Source organism: Clupea harengus, chromosome 20 (genome assembly GCF_900700415.2).
Source record: "Clupea harengus chromosome 20, Ch_v2.0.2, whole genome shotgun sequence".
In the NCBI taxonomy this organism is placed as follows: domain Eukaryota; kingdom Metazoa; phylum Chordata; class Actinopteri; order Clupeiformes; family Clupeidae; genus Clupea; species Clupea harengus.
The window spans coordinates 11,216,958-11,224,457 of record NC_045171.1 but is presented as its reverse complement, the minus strand read 5'-3'; the positions used below and the strand labels follow the sequence as shown (position 1 = coordinate 11,224,457).

The following is a 7,500-nucleotide window of genomic DNA, read 5'->3' as shown; positions in this document are numbered from 1 at the left end:
CGAGCGTCTTGGCTGCTCGCCCACAGATAAATATTGAATGAGCAAAGTTAGGGAGAGGGGTAGGAACTGGGGTTGTGGAGGATTCCCATGTGTGTGTGTGTGTGTAAGCGTAAGTGTAAGTGTAAGTGTACTGGTTGTGTGTGTGTAGTGTGGATTTTTGTAATTATGTGTCTATATGTGTATGAGTAAGTGTTTGTTTGTAATGGTTGATATGTGTGTGTATGTAACTGAGGACCTTTGTGAGTCTGTCTATGTGTGTGTATGCATGTGTGTTTGGGGGTTGGAACAGAGGTTGTGTAGTGGTGTGTGTCACAAGCACACATAGACGCAAAGACTTGTGTCTCCACGTGTGTTAATGAAAGAGGGGCTGGACTGCATAGTTAGAATCCTCAACTGTCCTACTTTCAGTTTAAGCCCCTATCCTCTCCATGATTAAGCCCCTATGCTCTCCATGTTGGCCCTCTCTCCTCTCTCCGTAGACGTCTGTGGGTGTGGACTCGCATTTAAGCTGCATGTGAGGGCTTCTACCACACAACAGAGACACCCACTGAGCATAAGACTCATATCGTTATGTGTCGTGCCTGTAGAATGTTCCACAGTGTGTGTGTGTATGTGTGTGTGTGTGTGTGTGTGTGTGTGTTACAATGTGTAAGGCAGTAAAGTAAGGGTCATGGACAAAAAGACGAATGTGAAGCGGGGTTTGGGGGGATTTCCAGAGACAGAGAGAGTGAATCTCTTTTACAATTAAAGTTTTCTCTAGGCAGCCTCACAAGTAAAAATGAGAGAGGGAGCGAGAGAGAGAGGGGGAGAGAGAGGGAGAGAGAAAGAGAAAGTGAGAGAGAGAGGAAGTGGGGATCAAAGACTTAGAGTTTGTGTGTGTGAGTGGGAGCTTTGTCTACACACTTATTTGTATAAATAATAGTACATACTGTAAATGATTGTGTACTTAAATACTGCTGATGCATTGCACAAAGCATTTCTGTGTTTCAGCATTACTTTTACTAATGGACAAAAAAAAGCATTTCAAAGCACATTCAAAGAAGCTGGTTCGAAAGGCACTGACTGCAATCCGCCGCCTCGAATGAACTTCAGAGACTTTAATTTCAGCACCAATTTTTCAAGTGATTCAAGTGATTAGAACAGTTCCAGCCGAGTGGACTCATTTAGCTCCTGCGAAACAAGCAGTCCTCCTCCACCCCTCGCTGCCCATCTTCTGAAGCCCGCTCAAGGGAGGGGGGGGGGGGGGGGGTGGGCGGCCTGCCACTGTGACTCAGCCCTCCGAGCGGTCGAAAAGCAATCACCACGACAACCCGGGTCGAATTAATCTCTCTCTCTCTCTCTGTCTTTCCCTCTCTACCTCATGAATCTAATATCACATGAAATGTATCAGGTCTACCTCTCAAACCATCATCATCTCAAATAACTCACCCCCCTCTCTCTCTCTCTTTTTCTCCTCCATTGCTCTTCCCCACCTTCCTCCTCCTCCTCCTCCTCCTTCTCCATTTCATTCATTATGACTTAAGGGAATAAGTGCATCGAGGTATAATTACACCAAAACACTATTAGCAGTCATATTAGCTAAACGCAAGATGAAATGAAGAGACGGGAAAAGAGACGGGAATTAATACATCTGGTCCACGAGAACTCTGATAAAAAAACGTTGCGTCTCTTTTCCCTTCACTCTTCTCACTGTCTTCATCACTCTCTTCTTTCCCTCATACTCTGTCTCTCTCTCTCTCTAATGCCTTCAGGCGCTGTGCTCTCCGGGTGCTGGCGAGCAGACAGACAGTGGAGGCATCTATAAATATTAAAGTGCGATTAACATTCCACCTGCCAAGACGGACGGCCTTGGCGACGCGCGAGTCGTGCGCCGCCCGCACTCACCGCCTCGGAGAGAGAGAGAGACGGCCTTTTAAACGGCTCACTAACATCACCGCTCAGGAAAGGCCATCAGTCTGACTGATTACCACTGAAATGTGTGTGTGTGTTTCTGTTTGTGTGTACGTGTGTGTGTGTGTGTGTGTGTGTGGGGAGGTTAGTCTGTGGTTAGTATTGATGTGCGAATATGAATAAATATGCTCCAGTCTGCTTGGGTGCCAGTGAGTGTGTGAGTGCGATATTGCAAGCAAAGTATTTTTTTTGCGTGTGACAAGGACTGATTTAGCTGGAGCACCAGAATCTCGGCGAGTGTGTGTGTATATATATATATATTTATATATAAAGAAAAAGAGCAGTGATTTGTGTATCTGTGCTGTAACTAACACGGGGGGGAGGATTCGTCTCATCTGAGTGTAGATTTATTCTCTTAAACTGCACGGGTAGATGTTTTACTCTAATCTCCTCCTCCCTTTCTCTCTCTCTCTATCTCTGTCCCTCCCTTTCTCTCTCTCTCTCTCTATTGCTCTCTTGCTCATCTCCCCCTCATTTGTCAAAGGCTGCTTCTTTCTCAAGTTATGGAGAGGAAATGAAGAGTGTGTGACGCATCCATCAAAATGTCAAGGCAACCACGTGGAGTACACACACGCTCTCTCTAGAACACAGACACTCTCCCCGTCCACCTACCCACCAGCATACACACACACACGCATGCACACACAAACACCACAACTCCCACCCCTCTACTTCCCCCTCCCTCTTTTCAAACTCTTTCTTTCTTTCTCTCTTTCGTTCTGTCTGTCCACACAAGGTCAGCACGGAGCAGAACAGTACGTCTCTCTCTCTCTCTCTCTCTCTCCTCCGTTCTAACCATCACCTCCTACGTCTGGCTCGTTTTTTATTTTGCTTACAACTCGTAAAACCTGTTTACACGTCCCGCTTATTTCCCCCCTCCTCTCTCTCTCTCTCTCTCTCTCTTGCTCACTCATTCGCACTCTCTTTCACCATGTTTTATCTTCAGTCCATTTTCTTCTTCCTACTAAGGTCAGGCAAGATGTTTTGGGGGAGATACCTACATCGTAAAATGGTTGGACACTATGTTATCACATACAGCATGGCCTCTCCGCCCCGCTCTCTCTCTCTGTCTCTCTCTCTCTGTCTGAGTCTGGAGTGGAAGCACAGACTGTCCTCTCAGGATATGACTCGCCCTTAAAATAAATTCCGCTCAATCCTCTATCAATTATTTGTTGCTTACATAAAAAAAGCACTCACACACTTTTTTCATGATGCACAAAACCAGATCTTCACAAAAATGGACTTTCAACATGACAAATATACTTATCAGTATCTCAACATGTCAGTGATTACAAAGATGCTGAAGAAAAATGAGATCAAATATACAGAATAATCCCATTAGATCCAAATAGTCCATTCGTGACTAGCTAGCTCATGGCCCACTGACTGGAAATCATTCTAACACCTCACTTTGTGTTGTGAACGTCTGGATTTCTGACCAGATTTATTTTCTCTCTCTCTCTCTCTCTCTCTCTCTCTCTCTCTCTCTCTTACTCATTCAGGTCTAATTGCCTCATGGTGTTACCCATATGACAATTCAAATCCAACTGATACATAACCGTACACGTGGTTGCCGGAGACTGACATGAAACTGATGGGAATGGGTGTGTGGAGCTGGGCACTCTGTGCTGCCAGTGGGATCAGGTACGGTCCGGTTCATCAGGGAGTGCTTCATGGGCCTGCAGGTCTTCTTGTGTGTCTGTGAGAAATTCACACCGCCAGGCGACAGTGGCACAGCGGCATGCATGGGCAGTGCCAGCGAGGGTTAGTCATGGGCTGAGTCACGCAGGAGGCCAAAGTGTGTATGTATGTGTGTGTGTGTGTGTGTGTGTGTGTGTGTGGGTGTGGGTGTCACACAGGAGGCCCCTGTGTGTATGTGTGTGTGTGTGTGTGTGTGTGTGTGTGTGTGTGGGTGTCACGCAGGAGGCCCCTGTGTGTAAGTATGTGTGTGCGTGTGTGTGGGTGTCACGCAGGAGGCCCCTGTGTGTATGTATGTGTGTGTGTGTGTGTGTGTGTGTGCGCATGTGCGTGTGTGTTTGTGTGTGTGTGTGTGTGTGTGTGTGTGGGTGTCACGCTGGAGGCCCCTGGAGAGGAGCCTGGCGTGTCTGGGGTTAGGTGTCTCCGTGTTGGCCACCTCACCAGTGTGCATGTCTGAACATGGCTGCCACATTGTGTTATACTTTTAAGGGTCATTATATTTATTTTATATAAACTAAATGACTTTGACTTATTTTAATGCACTTTATACATTTAAATAGTTTGTTACAGTTAGTCAAGTTACAGTTCATACTTTTTCGTTCAGTTGAGAGGCGATATCTCGATAATGCCATCTTGGCATATCTGAGCAGGTATGAGAGGGAGTCGGTCATATGAGATATGAGGGAACTAATGCATCCATCTATTTCTGGATGATAAGTAGCCTAACTCCACCTGCATCTAAATATCCCAATGCCTTTCTGTACACCAGAATGAATCTATAAACATTGGGATGAAATACTTCCCATTGTGTTATCTATCCCGTTCCTCTTCAGCAGGCTTTACATCTTCCTGCCACAGAGTGGGCTCAGCTCTGGTATTGATCTGAATATCAGTTATTGATCTGAATATCAATCTTCAACTTCCTTTGGACTGAATTTTTAGACTACCCTGTGGCGTACCACAGCACTGAAAACATGTATCCACATAATGCAATGAAAGTAAATTCATCATAGCGTATTCATTGGCCTGGCACACGAGGCAGAAATACAGACCATCATTAATTATCGTCGAAAACATTACTACACTTGAGCGTATGATTTTAAACACAAAATAACGTTGAAATGAAATGCTAAAGACATTGGGTTATCCTGGGAATATAGGCCAAATCAAAACTCACTTGTAGGGAGTTGGAAAGGTGGTGGAAAGCAATAGTTTCAACTGGGCTATTTTAGATAGAGCCTGGTCTTAAGGGCTTTCCAGTTTTTAATAAACAGACACCAGGATGCATATAGATGAACTTGTTTAACATTTTCAAGTTGTTAAGTGGTCTTTCTGCTACCATGGTGTTATATACAATTATACAATATATACAATTTCAGTACAGTACAAATGATCACAATCTCTCCTCCTCTGCCCCGTATATAAACAACAGGTCATTAGTTTGATCCTCTGCATTTCTAAGGTAGCCAGAGTAAAGGCCGTTGGTTCCAAGGCTAAGTAACATGAACCGCATGTGAACTCGTCTGCTAATGCTAGGTAACTATCCAGAGGAAATAAAGGTTTTAGTAATTTCTGTGTGCACGTGTCCAGTGGGATGTGTGCTTCCTGTAAAACTGACATTAAAAAACTAAAGTTTAAGCCCAGGTATCTCAGGCAGCTTGGGGGATCAGAGGTCATTTTTAAGGTCATGACCTTTAAGTTCATGTCACCCCTGAACATTTGAACATTTGAACTGATGATCTGTTTGTTGTGCTGAAGAACTTCATTGCTTTGGTGTTACGTGTGTACTGTCTGTTTGTCATGCTAATGAAGGCAAGATGAAGTGTCAATTGAATCCGACTTGTTACACAGTCAAAGTGAACAATGCTGTTTTGTCTGCCGTCTGAACGAGACACAACCACAACCCTGCTTCACTCCCCCACTTCTGAGTCAGGAAATCGGCCTGTCACTTTCAATCGTACTGGCTGCAGTTTGTACACACAGGCTTAATTAGATCACAGGCTCTTCCACATGCTGCCTCTCTCTTTCCCTGCCTCTCAAAGAAGTCAAATCATAAAGCTTTTGCTCATTGACATAATTGTTGCCTAAACAAGTTTCGCTTTAAGCAATTACCTGTTAAATGTTCAATAAATAACATGTACTGACATCCTCAGTATTAAGAAAAACATGTTTGTGAGTCTGCATCTCTCTCCATCCATCTCTCTCTCTCCCCCTCCTCCTCCTGCTCCTCCTCCTCCTCCTCTCTTTCTCTCTCGTTCTTTCTGCATCTCTGGTGTGGTGTACGCGATTGAGAGGTATCTATGGGTAAAAACACTCAAGCTTTGTTTTCCATTACTGAGCCAACACACCTGTTCCTCCTGGAAATGAATCCGTGATCACTGTCTGAGCCAGGAGGCTTGACCAGCATGGCCCTGACAGACACTCACACACACACACACACATACACACACACACACACACACACACACACACACACACACTCACACACACACACGCACACACACTCACACACAACCACACACACACACACACACACACACACACACACACACACACACACACACACACACACACACACACACACACACACACACACACACACACACACACACACACACACACACACACTCACACACACACACACACACACACACACACACACAATGGCACGATGATGACAGCACCCAGGAGGTGGCTGAGAGCTGTCTTTACTACCGAGGCTCCTGAGGTCATCGCCGCACTCAGGCCAGAGTGGAGGGGTGGCGGCAGCGGCGACGGCAATAAGACAGTCTGATCATGATGTGGGTTTTCATAAAGAGGGGCTGTGTGTCTGACCGGGCCGTCTGGTCGTCACTGGAAACGGAGTGGCTGTGACCTCAGGGTCGCTGCGCTCAATGGCTGTGTAGACGTGCGGAATGTTGATCAGCTTTGTCTATGACTGTGCTCCAGTAAGGACGTGGTGCATCATGACAACACGTTTTTCAACACGAGTTTGGTTTCGAATGCAAACATCAGATGTATTTCAAAACCTATATTTGAAGTACGGATTCGCTCATCTATTCATGTAAGTATCTATCCTGCCAATTATGACATTTGCGTCTTTGAAATACGTAGGCTATGGATGCATGCATATTCATGTATGTTTATGACTGAATGTAATACGGTAGAACCAGTCAGTGGTGTGGGTAGTTTCCATCTCTCAGTCTCATCATAAGGCATAAGTCCACTCTCAAGATACATCTCAGGACTACTGCTTTACTGCATTCTACTGTTGTCCAACGGCGTCCTCACTGTTTACTTAATGTATGATGAAGGACATATTGACCAAAATGTGTCTGAAGGTAACGTTTTTGAATTTGGATGTGTGAAATCACAGCGAATTGCAGTATTTTGTTGTCTCGTTCTTCTCCCATCTTACCATAAAGGGCAGCAATTTAAGAAAACAAGAGATATGTAACTGTCTCTTTCTCTCTGTTTGTCTTTCTTCCTTGGGTCTCTGTCCCTCCCTCCCTCCCACCCTCCTTGATGTCTCTCCACTGGCGGCGGGGGTGGCGGTGGCGGCGGCAGCGGCGGTGGCGCCGGTGCTGCTGTGTCATGCTTGGCCGTGGGCTGGGTAGACCGAGGGGGGCTGACTGTTGTTGATCCGCTGCTGAAGGACCCCGCCGGGGCAGCCATCATGAATACTGATTGCCCTCACCACCACAGCAGCCCCCTCCAGCAGCACCAGCCTCTTCACAAGACACGCACACACGCACCCCGGACACAGCACCGCCACATGCAAACAAACAGTTGCATGCATACAGACACACACAAACACATACAGACACACACAAATACACACACAGACACACA

General features: G+C 45.8%; 1 protein-coding gene across 1 annotated transcript in view; it reads right to left on the bottom strand.

Annotated features, from left to right (window-relative positions):
- trpc7b (transient receptor potential cation channel, subfamily C, member 7b) overlaps positions 1–7,500 on the bottom strand; it is a 46,286-nt gene that overhangs the window by 6,970 nt on the left and 31,816 nt on the right. The gene's annotated exons all lie outside the window — the stretch shown is intronic.